At 37.7% G+C, this 15,342-nt stretch overlaps 1 protein-coding gene across 5 annotated transcripts in view; it reads left to right on the top strand.

The window, feature by feature from the left end:
• The first annotated feature begins 7,407 nt into the window (after window positions 1-7,407).
• The window catches only part of Rlim (ring finger protein, LIM domain interacting), a 32,025-nt gene continuing 24,090 nt past the window's right edge, over window positions 7,408-15,342 (top strand). Inside the window, exons 1-2 of one of the 5 annotated variants that reach the window (XM_058584895.1) lie at window positions 7,408-7,612; window positions 9,419-9,477. The gene's annotated coding sequence lies outside the window, so the exon portion shown is untranslated. Of the gene's footprint in view, window positions 7,613-7,649; window positions 7,845-9,413; window positions 9,478-15,342 lie in introns of those variants that run through there. The other 4 variants (XM_058584893.1, XM_046462122.2, XM_058584896.1 and 1 more) reach the window with 4 other exon arrangements.

The following is a 15,342-nucleotide window of genomic DNA, read 5'->3' as shown; positions in this document are numbered from 1 at the left end:
CAGGGTTTATTTAAAATCAAAATTCCAGCTGGGCATGGAGGAACATGACTGAAATCCCAGTGACTTCAGGAAGCTGAGGCAGGAGGATCACAAGTTCGAGGTCAGCCTCAGCACCTCAATGAGTCCCTAAGCAACTTAGAGAGACCCTCTCTCAAAATGAAAAATAAAAAGGTCTGGGGATGTAGTTCAGTGGTAAAGTTCCCATGGATTCAATCTCCAGTACCAGAAAACAAGTAGATAAATAATCCTGATTTCCACCCTAAAATATCTGAATTAGAATCCTGCAACATGGATAGAATCTGCATTTTAGTTAAGTAGTCCTCCCACCTCTCCCTTATGCGGGTGTTAAGATATAGAGGGTGGGAATCTGCACTTGGAATTTTTCTCTTGCTGAGTCCTTGGGGGAGGGAAGGTCTCTTGGAAACTGGTGATTTTCAGTAAAAATGCTAAAAGGAGAGACATTCCTATGAAGAGACTGAGAAAGCAGGGGAAGATATTATATTGAAAGCACATGGGCTGGGGATGTGGCTCAAGCGGTAGCGTGCTCGCCTGGCATGCGTGCGGCCCGGGTTCGATCCTTAGCACCACATACAAACAAAGATGTTGTGTCCGCCGAAAACTAAAATAAATAAATAAATATTTAAAAAAAAAAAAAAGAAAGCACAGCCCCAAAGGGCTCAGAGGAAGATATTGGGAGAATGGAGAACAGTGCAGGTGAAGATCTAAGTGGATTTCCAGGTGACCTCTATGGAAATGTGAATTTAGGTGGGTGTAGACCAGATGGGCTTGAGGTTTTTTTATGGTGAATAAGGAGACTCAAGATAAGAAGCAGAGATGGGTCATCTTGTCTCCAAAGAGAAACTTGGTATGTAGTTGTTTTAATGTCAGAGATAGTCCATAATCAACCTAATCTAACTTCTATTGTTAGAAACAAAACATCTTATTTATTTATTTAAACATCTTATTTTCACAGTTTAAATAAATGTCAGAGAACTCATTTATTAATATAGATTACTCAATCTCCAGCCCTGCAAATAAATATGATAATATGTCTTCTATAAATCCATGCCTCTGTCTTTTCTCTTATGCACTGCTTTTAATTAGTTACATCAAGATTACTTTCTAGTTGCTTTGGTATGAGTTGTAAAACTGTTCTGTGCTTTCTAAACCAGAGCATCTGAACCTTTATGTTTGGATAGGTAAGATGGGTGATACTGCTTCACCAGTCAGGTTACTTTTAAATTCCCAGAAAGCCTAGAACAAAGAGAGAATTTTCATCACTATTGTAATAGCTGGGGAAAAGGGCATGACAGTTAATCTACTTTGAATTCCTCTGATATTAATGTAATTAGCCAAGCATATTTTATTTCTACTTACGGCAGAATATTTGCAATAGTACTTCCTATTTCTAGAGTATATTTTCATGGGGGATAACAATCCCAGTTAATCCAGTTACAGGCTATTTGTGGGAGGAACAATATGAATCACAATATACTCTTTCAAAGAGATAAACTGAGTTGTCCTGAATCTAAAGATTTTCAATAACAATGCCAGTTTAAACCAGGCATTTGCCCTGTGCCTTGGCATGTACACATAGTCCCAGCTAAAAGGGGGTGTTCTGTTGTTAGAAACAAAAGCAATTGTAAGCTTTACTACTAGCCTAAGGCAAATCTACAAGATGCTGTTTTTCAAGCTTTTCAGCTAAAAATACCTTCTACAGATGGTAAGAAATAAAAAGGGCTCTACTTTCAGGCTTTGTGTGCTTCATTCCCTAATCTTTATTTTTAAGACCTATGAGTTGCCTCCTAAAGCATGTTACTGGGGCCCCTTCAATGGAATAAATGCATCAGTGTTAGCTTCCACACCTCTTTACAAAATGGATGTAGATTGAAGTCCACTCTCCCAGCAGGTCTCTTTTTTCTTTTTTACTAGATACTAGAATCAAACCAGAAGTCAACCACTGAGCTACATCTAGAGACAATTTTATTTTAGTTTTTTTGTTGTTGTTGTTGTTGTTATTGGTTTGTTTTTTTGTGTGTGTGTGTGTGTGTTTTTTTTTTTTTTTTGGAAACAGGGTCTTGCTAGTTTGCTCAGGCTGGACTCTTGCCATCCTTCTACCTCAGCCAGATTTGTGAATTGTGCTCAGGACAGAGATTGTATCTTTTGTATATCTAGTCCCAAAGCCTAGCACAGAGCAATGGGGCACACAATACTTATTGAATTACTTAATTAAACGAATAAATTAATGAATCAGAGGGCTGGGGTGTAGCACCATGATAGAGCCCTTGTCTGGCATGCATGAGGCCCTGGGTTAAGTTCCCAAGCCCCAAATTAAATAAATCAAATTAATTAATCAAAGATTATTTTATCTTGTTTCTTTCCATTCTGCTCTCCCCTTCCTCTGGTCAAACTGAAGAATATATTTAGAGTTCATATCTTTAATCTAATGTGAATTCCTAAAAGAGCAAATTTGGTAAAATGGAAGTGCCAAGCAGTAGACATTGTTTTCTGGTTAAATTGACTTTGATCTGTGATTCTAATTCAAAATATTTTAAAATATTTTCATTAGTACATTGTAGTTATACAGAATAGTGTGGTTCATTTTGATGTAATCATAAATGCATGGAATATAATTTGTTTCATTTCAGTCTCTAGTACTTCCTTGTACTCCCCTCAAGTTTTTTTTTTTTTTTTTTTTTAATAAAGCACTCCCTGGCTCAGTGACACACACCTATAACTGAGGCAGGTGGACAGCAAGTTCCAGGCCATCTTCGGAAGCTTAGCAAGACCCTGTCTCACAATTAAAAATGTTAAAAGGCCTGGAGAGTTAGCTCAGCAGTAGAGTACACCTGGGTTCAATCCCCAGTAGTGAAAGAGGTAAGGGGAGACAGTACTTAAACTAAATGAACTGGTATTTTGTGGATGTATTTTTTTTCACATAGCCAGGGGAATTTCTTAAAGATAAGGGAGTACTGAAATCTTAAAATCAGTGAGTTTATCCACTATCAAGAAAAATTTAGTTTCAAACACATAGCAGCCACCAAACTTTAAAAAAAAAACTTTAATTGGATAATATAGCTCCTCTTTTTAAAACCCTTCAACAGCCTCCCATTGCTGTTTGGATAGGATACAAAATCCGTAATATGAACTTCAAGCTAATTCGTAATTCATTCAAGAAATATTGATTGAATGCCTATTGGGTATTTTAAGCTTGGAAAATAACAGCCATGAGGGGATTGGGCAAATCCTCAGTTCCCACGGAGTTTACACGAGGAGGGATGGGGCAGGTCGGGGAAAGACTGACAGACTATAAACAAATAAAATCAATAAACAGACCAGATAAATTCCAATGTGATGAGTGTTGTGAAAAAAAATAAAATGGGACATTTGTTACAGAAAATAAGCTTTTTTTTTTTTTTTTTTTTTTTTTTAGTTTCCCAGGCTCCCAGAGAATTTCTACAATACTATTCCCTCTCCCAAGGCTCCTCCCTAGTCTTCCCGAAACATCATTCTCTCTTCAGGTCTCAGCTAAAAATGGCAGCTTTTCTCAGTTAAAGGCTCCTTTTATATACTTCATTTGTACACAGGTCTTCTTTGTAACATTAATTACCTGGATAAGTATTTGTCGGGACTTGCCACAGGTAGGGTCTTCTTGTGTGTGGTCTTGTTGATATAGGTACAAACATATCCCTTCCAAACAGCCCAGGTATCCTTAAAATGAACAGAAGGACATTGTTTTATTTTTTTCTTAAAGGTCACTTGATCAAGAGTAATAAAAACCATTTGAAGATCACATATAAGTGACAAAGGAAATGCAATTAGTCTGAATGAAAAACTAAGTATTCAGTGATTGATTCAGATCATATTTTATTTGCATGTATACTCATCTAGACTTTTTCTAAGCATATTTATGCATACCTTTTAATATAAAAAGTAGTCATACATATTATTTTGTAAATTGCTTTTCTCACTAAATTTATAACCTGAACAAATGCTATTCACTGGGAGCTGGGAGGCACGCTGGGGATGGAATGCAGAACTTTTAGCAAGATACGCCAGCTCTCTGAGTTATATCCCCAGCCTGAATGCTGTTTTTTTTATTATTATTATTATTATTATTATTATTATTATTATTATTATTATTTGTACCAGGAATTGAACTCAGAGGCATGCAACCACTGAACCACATCCCCAGCCCTATTTTGTATTTTATTTAGAGACAGGGTCTCACTGAGTTGCTTAGCACCTCCCTTGAACTCACAATCCTCCTATCTCAGCCTCCCAAGCCCCTGGGATTATAGGCGTGTGCCACCGTGCCCGGCACTGAATGCTACTCATTTTTAATGCCTATGTAGTAGTCTACTATGTAGAACTAACTGTAATTAACTAATTATTGTTGAGTAGTTACCTTTCTTGATTTTTCAACATTTTCATTCTACATTACAATTAGCCTCTTTGAGATATATAAATATATAATACATATTTGCAAACTTGTTCATTTCTTTCCTGAAAGTGAATTTCTGAATGGAAATTTGTTGGTCAAACAATATGGATATACTGAGGCTTTTGATTCACGTTATCAAATTGCTTGTAAAAAGTTATATCAATTTGTACCACTAAGCATACAGATGTGCCCATTTCATTCTTTTTTTTCTTTCTTTTTTTAAATGTGTCCATTTCATAGAATCTTCATCAATACTTAAGTCTTTTTTTAGTTGTAGGTAGACACAATACCTTTATTTTTCATTTATGTGGTGCTGAGGATCGAACCCAGGGCCCCACACATTCGAGACACATGCTCCACCGCTGAACTACAACCCCAGCCCCAATACTTAATAAGCTGTTTTTTTTTTAGGTGTAGATGGACACAACACAATGCCTTTATATTTATGGGGTGCTGAGGATCGAACCTGGGTTCCGCCCATGCTAGGGGAGCACTCTACCGCTGAGCCACAATCCCAGCCCCTTAATAAGTTTTTAAATCTTGGAAATTCTGATAGGCAAAAAGAGAAATCAGTTTTTATTTTCATTGATTACTAGAGAGGCTGAATATATTTTCATATGATTATCAGTCAAGCATTTTCTTGTTTGAATTGCCCATTTGTGTCCTTGCACATTTTGAAAAATTTTTTTTAGTTGTAGATGGACACAGTACCTTTTGTTTGTTTTTATGTGGTGCTGAGGATGGAACCCAGTGTGTCACATGTGCTAGGCAAGAGCTCTACCACTGAGATATAACCCCAGGCCCTTTGCATATTTTAAAACTGGGATATTTGGGGCTGGGGCTATAGCTCAGTGGTAGAGTGCTTGCCTCACAGGTGTGAGGCCCTGGGTTCCATCCTCAGCACCACATAAAAATAAATAAAGATATTAAAAAACTGGGATATTTATCTTTTTTAAAAACGAATTTTTATTTAAAAATTTTAGTTGACTCATGATTCTATTCATACTTGAGTGGCTTCTTCTTGTTTTTAAAACCTTCAGTTTTAAAAAAATCAGGGCTGGGCATGTAGCTCAGTGAGAGCATTGGTTTAGATGCCAGAAGGGTTCAACAATTCATAATAGTTTATTATTATAGACTAGTGATATTTAGCCATGTGTTTTATATATATATTCAACTTGCCAGTTTGTCATTTGTCTTTTAGTTTCATTATAAAGTAACATTACCTTTTAGCTATCATATGTCATGTTGAAATTATAGTTTTTTCAGTTTGTCATTTAACTTTATTAACCTTGTATTTTAACATTCTGAAGCTTTACTTATATTTAGGAAATTGTATTTATCAGTCTTTTCCTTTATGGATTTTTATTATATTTAGAAAGTCCTTCTCCATCCCCAAGGCTAAAGAAATTCACCAATATTTTCTCCTACTTCTTTGATGATTTTATATTTTACTTAAGCTACTTACACCTCAAGAATATGTCACGGACTGGCTGGCAGTCTCAGGTCACTGAAGAATTCATTTCATGCATTCCAGGTAAACGTTATAGTAAGTTATTATGAAAACAAGACAAAAACTGAGTAGATATACAGCACCTAAATCATATATCACATTGTCAAAAATGAAAATATCGAATCTGCTGGTAAGATGAACAGGATATAAGGGGTATTGTTTTAATGGCTTGGGATGAAATTTTGCTTATATTCCAGGCTCATGAAACTCCATTATAACTAAGAGGGCAATTATCCCGAAATATATAAGGGCCTACTACGCAGTTTATGGGACTACAACAGTGAATAAAACAGAGAATTGCTGCTCTTAAAGATTGGGGTAAACCAATATTTCGGTAAGTGCCTTACAGAAAACTAAGCAAGTAGGGGCATGAGAGAGATTAGTATGGTAGATAGGGTGCTCAAGAAAGGTTTTCTCTGGGGAGGTGAGTATTTAAGAGGCTTGGATGATGAAAGTAAAGAATGAAAAATATGCCAGCTTAGGTCAAGTAGTTGAGGTGGGAACAAGTAGGTTTGTTGGGAAAAGAGTAAAAAAGTCACCCTAGCTGTTGTGTTATCAGAAACCAGAAAAATGAGGGAGGCAAGAAGCACCCCTAAAACCTGGGTAAGATTATTTTTCTTAACTGTGAGAGGAATTGGATGCTACGGGCACATTCCCCCCATTCCTTCAGGCATTACCATCTGAGAGGCTTTCTTAACCACCCTTTGATGAATTCCACTCCTATCAGATTTTCCCTTTCTTTTACCATCACCCAACCCTTTTCAAGTATTTCAAAGAATTACCACCCTAGATTGTTTTCTACCACTTTTAAACACTGTAATTCCCATTTGCCCTACAGGATACTTTGTCATCCCTATTACCTCCTTTACCCAAATTTTCTCCCTAGCATTTATCAATGGCTAATGTAATAGTTTTGTTTTTTAAATCCTAGTGGATTATCAAGAGCTACGAGAATTGAGGTTTTAGTCTATTTTAATTTCTTTAAAATTTTGGTCTACTTTAATTTTCTCAACATTCACGACGGTGCCTGACCCAGAGTTGGTGCTCAATAAATGTATGTTGAATTAAATGCAGGATGCTGTATGAGCTGGTCTGGACTGACTGTGTAAATCGATGCTAGATTAGACTAATACCACATTTCTCGCTCTCTGAAAAAGTCTTCAAGCAGCCAGACGGTGACGTCCTTCAGTTTACAAAATGGGAAAGCAAAGGTTCCCACAATTCTCAGAACGCGAATTTCTCGCCACAATTCAAAATGGCGGAAGAGGGTGGGGCCTGTCACATGGTGGGCGTCATAGCAGCTTTCCTTTTCCAAATCCACGCCCGCCTTGCCGCGTCGTCGGCCGTCCCCCTCCTCTGCCCGCCGAGCCTTTTCAAGGAATCGACTGGGATTGGCTAACTGGCTGGGAGTGGGGCTGCGGAGCCCGGACGCGGCATCATCACTTCCTGTTGTGGGCAGTCGTTTCCTGTCGCTGCTTGGTAACAATGGGGAAGATAATGGCTGCCTGAGCAACGTCTCGGAGCAGGCGCTGGGGTAGAGGCGGGTCTCAACCAGCGACTCATCGGAGGCGGGCTTGAGAGAGGCGGCTGGGGAGGCGCGGAGAAGCCTCAGCGGAGACGGCCGAAACAACCGAGTGAGATCCTGAGCCTAAAACCGAGTAAGTGAAGACATGGGAATCCTCTGAGAAATGGATGTAGAGCGAGAGGAAGACAGCTGAGCCACTGCTGCCGCGTTCTCTCAAAATGGCCCGAGTGACGCGTTGTGGTAGAGGCTCAGCGCCGCCTCCGGACCCCAGGCCCGTTGCTGCGGGGGGCTCCGTGGCGTAGTCGCCGCTGCCATTTTAGTTGGGTGGTATACTCGTCCGGCTCTTTGAAGAAGGGGAAGAGGAGGTGGGTAGTAGTTCCTCTCCGTGGCCCCGCGAGCCGCAGCCCGGGCCCTCCGGAGCCTTAAGAATTAAGGGGAGGCGGTGTTTGAGTTTTGGCCTCGGGCGTGAGAATCTTACAGTGCCTCGGGTTTTTCTCTCTGTTCTTGGGGGGAGGCTTCCCTCTCCACCCCTCGTTTTACATGGCGGGCTCGGGTTTGGGAAAAGGGGTAATATCTGGCTGCTCCGAGTCAGATGCTGGGAACTTTTGGGCCTTTAGATTTTCCCAGGATTTACAAAACCCTATTTTGAGCCCTTATGCAGGGCTTTACCAATTAGGCGCCCCCTGGGGCCGCGATGACATCTTCCTTGAAGGAACTGAGGCAACTGTGGTTTACTCCCTTGCTCTTATAACCCTGGTGTATCCTTTGCCAGTTATCACTGGAAGGATCCCCCCCCCCCAAAAGGGAGGGAAAAGCCGTTGCATGTTTGTTGTTTTTCTTTGGGTAAGGTTGGGAGTTTGGCCAAATTATTTTCAAGTTAATTTCCGTTCAATCCTCCCAACAACCCAACCCCCTCCCCCCACAAAAAAAAAAGCCTAAGGGTCTCTCTGCTTCTGCGGGCGGTACCTGCCACGTACGCCATAGCTAAGTAACTAGTATTAACCGGTTGGGCTTCTGCTTCCTGAATACTCAGTCCCTTTTTCCCTTATGCTGATTAATTTCAAGATGGAGGAGACAGCCACGTTCCTTCCCTAGACAGTTTCACCATACTTATTCCACAGGTTAGTCCGGGAATCTGAGGCCTATCTGACTTGTTATTTAGGTCATTTTTTCGTTTGGGGGCAAAAGGAAGTATTTATATCAGATTGTCATGCACCATTTGCAAGGCCCCACAGTAATTTTTTGCTGGAAATAAGGAGCCTGCAATTCCTGGGGCAGAATTAACCGCAGTGCTTTTGATGATTGAAGAGAGGAAGAAATGATAAATGTACTAATAACCATTTCTTTGGCTCTTCGTGATTACAAAGTAATTACTCATATCACCTCCATCAGGTACATTGTGTTAGTCCTGGAGGACTTGAGAGCAGGCAGGCACAGTTATAGGCCTGCCCCCTACTCAAATAGTTTTCTAAACTGTGAAAATATAAGTACCCAAAAAGATGAACCCAAATCCTTCTTAAAATACAATTTTAGGACAGACTCCTCTTATTGAAACATGTCACAAATGTGGTGATTTTTTTTTTAAAGTATCTTAGATCCTGCCTTAGCTAGTGTAATGTGCCAAATAAGGCATTGAAAGTGACTATCAGAATCTGAAAATAATTACTGGTCTGATAAGGAAAGGCCTATTTTAAGCAAGTTTATATTAAAAAGTAGATTGCCTCTCAGCCTGTAAAGAAATCTTATACTAATTCCTGGTTCCCTCTCACTTTCTTCATCTCCCCAAATATTCTGGTACTAATATTGAGTTAGGTTGGGTTATGATTGTGTAACTGAAATACATAGGATGTGTATTTTTAAAGGATGTGTCTTATTTCAAAAAAAGAAATGTATCTTATAAAAGAGGAAGAATAATGGATTCTTTTTTTTTCTAGAGCAGAGTGTGAAGAAAACTAAAATCCAGTTTATTGTAATTCAATACTATGTCATAACAGTCAGGTAATTTATTTTTTGTTGCGTCTCCTGATGATTTATATGTAGAATGCATGTTTACAAATATTTATTGTTCTGTTTTACAGGCCCTGTGGTTGGATGGGCTCATTGATATATATTAGTTGGTGTTGGGCATTCTTCATGATGAGAATGGGTATTTTTCACTGGGAATTCAAAGGGTAATGTTTCTCAGTACCTGAACTCACCAGTGCTTTATCTGTGAATTTTACTCTTTATCAGTACCTGTATAGAACAGAAAGAAAAATGGTTGCCTTAAATCATTGTTAGAACAACCCAAATATAAAAATAAAATAGCTTTTTAATTTCAGTGAATAGCTAAATGAAATATCAGAATATCTTACAGGAATGTAATTTACATTATTGTGTGTGGTGTTTGATTTTTTTTTTCCCTTCACGATTCAAAAATCATTGGTATATGATACCCTAATTGATGTTAATGCCTTTTATTATCATCACCATTGTTAAAGTAACCACATAGATTTATTGCCCTAACCAGGACACTTTTAAAAGCAAAGGGAACATTATTAATAGTTATTCCAGCACAACAGGTGCAAACCTAGATTATCATAGGCAAACTGGGATGGATAGCCTAAATTCATAACTAACTTCTGTTGAGGGCTTGTGTACTACTACAAAGCATCCTGAGAGGATGTTAATTTTTACAGAGAGCACTGAAAGTTAAGTAATTTGTCCTCGGTTAAAAAGCTAGTGAATGGTGGAACCTTCATTTTATCTCAGGTCTGTCCCACATTCAAGTCACCAAACTTTAATGCCCCTAGACCTCCCTGTTGCCCAGTTACATCAGAAATGCAGTGAAAATGAAAAGTTGTAATAAGTCTCTAGGTTATGTTGCACTAAAAAGTTTTGTTAACTTAGCTGGGGGTGGTGATACCTGTAATCCCAGCTACACGAGAAGCTGAGGCAGGAGGATGGCAAGTTCAAGTCCAGTCTCAGGAACTTAGCAAGAACCTATCTCAAATTTTTGAAAAAGACTTGGGAGCAGCTCAGTGATAAAGCCCCTCAGGGTTCAATCCCCAGTACTCCCAGCCTCCCCTCAAAAAAAAAAAAAACAGGTTAACTGTTAAAAGTAATCTACTTTATGAAGCAGGTGACACATACCTTGCAATTATCCCTGCTTTTTTGTTGTTGGTGTTCTGTTACAGTTTGTTTCAACTATTAGAGCTCTTGATACAGGTTGGTAAACTTAATTTGAAAATTAGAAAAGGTTTAGGAAAAGGTTAATTAATAGTAAAATTCCTAGAAATATTAGGCTGATGAATATCTTTCAGATTAGTGAACATGTAGCGAGATGTTAACTAATACCATAGGTTAAATGGGGTATGTGTATTTATGGGATTATACTATGTGTATATTACTTCTTCCATAGCTCTGGTGGTCTGGGAAATAGAACACATCATTGACCAACCTCCTATTTCCTGGATTTACCTTAGTGTGGATTACAAATTAGAATGTGAGAAGTCTTGTCTAAGATCAGTGAGTTGCTGGAATTGGGGCCACTGCCTAGAATGGGGACAACTGTTTCTTTTGTAAGTCTACTTCTTAAAATTTTGTATAACACAAAGATTTCTAAAACCTTATGGCCTGTTGATTTCTAGAAGTATCCAGGTTATGCAATACTTTGAAGTTGTGTTGTGTTTTGTTTGTGGATACTTGAGATTGAATCAGGGGGTGCTTTACCATGGAGCTTGGGATCCTTCTGCCTCAGCCTCCTGAGTAACTAGGATTACAGGTGTGCACCACAGAGTTTTGATAACTAGTATAAGCTACCAATCATATTTATGTCTTTTTTTCAATAATCATAATAGCATCTACATATGTGCAAGACATATCTATAGACAGCATCTGGTGTATACATATAGATTTATGGACCTCTTGTAATTTTACAACTGCAGGTTAAGTTGCTGTTACAATGTTTGATGGTTTAATGGAGTCTGAATATTAATGAACATGAAACTTTCTGGCAGAGAAGGAGATATTTGTGTTAAATGTTTTAAATTTTTTCTGGAGTGAAAAAAGTCCCCTTCCTCCTAATCTTTACGACTGTAAGAAGAAGTTAGCTATAATTTTCATTGATCAAAGTTCCCTTTAATAGTAGTTAAAACTAAGGTGACCATATAAAGTACCCAAACTGAAATACTTTTTTTTTTTTTCTTTGGTACTGGGGATTGACACTCAACCACTGGGCCACATCTCCAGCCCTATTTTATATTGTATTTAGAGACAGGTCTTGCTGAATTGCTGAGGCTGGTCTCAGACTTGTGATCCTCCTGCCTCAGCCTCCCAAGCCACTGGGATTATAGGCTTGTGACACTGCACCCAGCCCAAACTGAAATATTTTGAGAACAGATTAATCATTATTTTAGCACAAGTATGAACCATTACTCTTCTGGACAAAACAGGCATATATGGGCATCCCCATGTCAAGTCTATGTAGGAACACTTGTTCAGGAAGGACAATTGACAGAATGCTGGTCCAAAATAAAATTGTTTTCCTCAAATAATATGTGACTGGTGTAGATAAAATATTTTAAGTTGATTTTTTAAAAATAGGAAATCTTTTTTTTACTCTCCCCCCGCCCCAATAGGAAATCTTAAGTTCTTAAAATCGTATGTTAGTTGATGATGAATACCAGCATTGCCAGTAATTAGTGATTTTACATTAATAACTTTTAATAAACACTTGAACCGTCTTTTTTTTTTAACTTCTTGAAAGCAATGAGAGCAGCAAATCAAAATTGAGTTTATGAATAAGACCAAATTCTGATTTAGTGATGTAACTCAATAGAATAACATGAAATGGGTAATGAGATTAAGGTACTTGAATGAGACGAAATGTTGTCATAATGGTTTTCTTCTTTAACTGACTTGATGGTATAAATTGGCAGCATGGCATGTTCTTCTGTCCTTTGTTCTACTTTACTGGAGTTCTTAGTACTCTTGTTTCAATTTAACTTTTTTAGAGGGTTGTAGTGGTCAAAATTGTAAGTTGCTAGTTAATAGACTTCCTGCCAAGAGATTAGACACAGGAGGGACATTCCTGAGTCCTTTTGATTTGTTTTTGCTGCCCTTTACAGGTGGTAAAGATAGAATAATACAAGTGAGGCTAAGCTACTACTGCCATTCAGATAATTTATAATCTCTTATTGCTGTAGTAGTAGCAGTGGTGAATGTCTTAGTAGCATCTTCTGATAGGCCACTGTTAGAAATTCTCAACAAATTGTGTGGTTGGTGAAAGGTATCTTGCAATTAGTAGAGATAGTAATACATCAACCTTACCCTGTTTCTTTTTTTTTTTAAAGAACGTTTTATATTTCGTTTTACAAAGATAAGGTAATCAAGTAAAGGGAGATAAAAATACATAGTGACCAAATCTACAGTGAGGAAAGCACAGTTTCTAAGTTTACATGTTATTTACGTTATTTCTTAAGTTTTACTTTTTTAACCTCTTAGATTGCATCTTAATCAAAATCACAGATTCGTTGACATGGAAGGTACCTTGTATATGGCTTAGTCTAATATTGTATAATGTTGAGGGAGATCTTGAGGCACAAGAGGTGTAATGATTTGATTAAAATTCACATAGCCCGGTTACAGACAGCACTAGAATTTTTATTTTCTTTTTCATAGAGCTGAATTCCCCTCTGCTATCCATGTATAGAATAAACAAGTTATCTGGTTGTTACCAAACATTTATGTGTCTATTAAAAATGTCATAAATTTTAATTACACATTCTATATGTGAAGAATTGACAGCACTTTCAATGTATACTCATATGATGATACTTTATATCCTCACCTCAAATTCAGTAGTAATTTAACTTTTTAAAAACTTTATAAAAAACTATAAAAACTTTTTTAAAACTATATAAAATAATTTTGGTGATGGCATTATTGAGCTAACATTTTGTTGACAAAAGATCACATGCCATTAATGCTTATATCCTTTGGTAGGTTTTTTTTAAGTTCTGGGGAGTGAACCCAGGGGTGTTTTACCACTAAGCTATATCTCCAGCCCTTTTTATTTTGAGACAGAGTTTCACAGAGTTGCTGAACCTGGCCCCAAACTTGTAATCCTCCTGCCTCAGCCTCCCAAGTTGCTAGGAAATTTTTTTTCCCTTTTGGTACTGGGGATTGGACTCACAGGTGCTCAACCAATGAGCCATATACCCTGGTCTTTTTTTTCCTTTTTTTTTTTTTTTGATACAGGGTCTTGCTAAGTTGCTGAGGCTATCTTTGAATTTTTTGATCTTCCTACTTCAGCCTCCTGAGTATGCCACCATTCCTGGCTTAAATGACTTTTCAACTCTTAATATCATAACAAAATTAATTTTTTATTTAAACTGGTTTGTCCTACTCTAGCATGTTATCAAGTTTGGAACTTGGATGAACGGGTATGCAAAAGGTGATGATGCTCAACATATTTTAGTGGTTGGTTGATGTTAGATTACTTTAATTCGTTCATCTAACCCAGCCCTTTTTTGTTTTTAGAAAGAGGCAGTTTCTTCCAGACTTAACAGACATAGCTTATTTTAAAATCAGCATTTACACAAGCATTTAACTTGATGTTTCAAGATTGTTTTTTTTAAGTTGTCAGTTGACATTTATTTATTTACTTATATGTGGTGCTGAGAATCGAACCCAGTGCCTCACATATTAGGCAAGCACTCTACCACTAAGCCACAACCCCAGCCCTCTTTTGTTGTGTGTGTGGAGCTTGGATTTGAACCCAGGGTCAAGATTGTTTTCTAAGTCTATTTTGTTAACAGTTTTTAAGCTTTTTGTTAACAGTTAAGGGTACTATGATGTAGTATAGCCATTTATTATGTGCATATTTATACTGAGCTCCAGATCTCCTGACTCATTAATACTAAAAAATAATAAGTGAATTTTCTCTTTAATTTTTGTGGTATGGGGGATTTAACTCTGGGGAGCTCTACCACTGAGCTACATTCCCAGCTCTTTTTATTTAATTTTTTAAAAATATTTTTTAGTTGTAGATGGATACAATACCTTTATTTTGTTTGTTTTTATTTTTATGTGGTGCCGGGGATCAAACCAGGTGCCTCATGCATGCTAGGCAAGTGCTCTACCACTGAACCACAACCCTGGCCCCCAGCTCTTTTTATTTTTTAAGAAAGGCTCTCACTAAGTTGCCCAGGCTGGCCTCAAACTTGCAATCCTCCTGCCTCCCAAGTAGCTGGGATTACAGGAGTACTGGACCGTACCTGGATTAAATGACTTTTCAACTATAATATCATAACAATATTCTTTTCATGGACTAAGTATATTGAATGAGATCATACTATTAGCTGTGGTCAGAAACAGTAATTTGCATAATTAATGTAATGGTTGTAGAAGTTAATTCCTTTTTTGAAATTATTCTTTAAAATTCTCAGGGTGTGGTTCTTACAAAACTGGTTTACTACCAAGAAATAAAAATTGAGCCAACATTAGACTTCCCCATTTTGTGTGTGTGTGTGTGTGTGTGTGGTGCTAGGGATCTAACCCAGGGCCTTGTGCATGTGAGGCAAGCACTCTGCCACCAACTGAGCTATATCCCCAGCCCTAAACTTCCTTTTTGAAGTCTATCCTTTTTGGGAAGAAGTCTATTAAGTTGCTATTCTTCAGTTAAAATAACATATTCTTACATATGTAAGAGTTTAAGAATATGAGCCAGGTTGTAGTGGTACACTGCAACTTAGCTGGTACACTACAACCGTAATCCCAGATACTCAGGAGACTAAAGCAGGAGGTTGTAAATCTCTATTACAACCACAATATTATCATACCCAAGAAATTTAACACTGATACAATAGGTTTTCTAATATT

Source organism: Marmota monax, unplaced genomic scaffold (genome assembly GCF_021218885.2).
Source record: "Marmota monax isolate L192 unplaced genomic scaffold, Marmota_monax_Labrador192_F-V1.1 WCK01_AAM20220418_F8-fsc00192, whole genome shotgun sequence".
In the NCBI taxonomy this organism is placed as follows: Eukaryota; Metazoa; Chordata; class Mammalia; order Rodentia; family Sciuridae; genus Marmota; species Marmota monax.
Note: the sequence above shows the minus strand (reverse complement) of the source record. Positions and strands in the feature narration are given on the sequence as shown.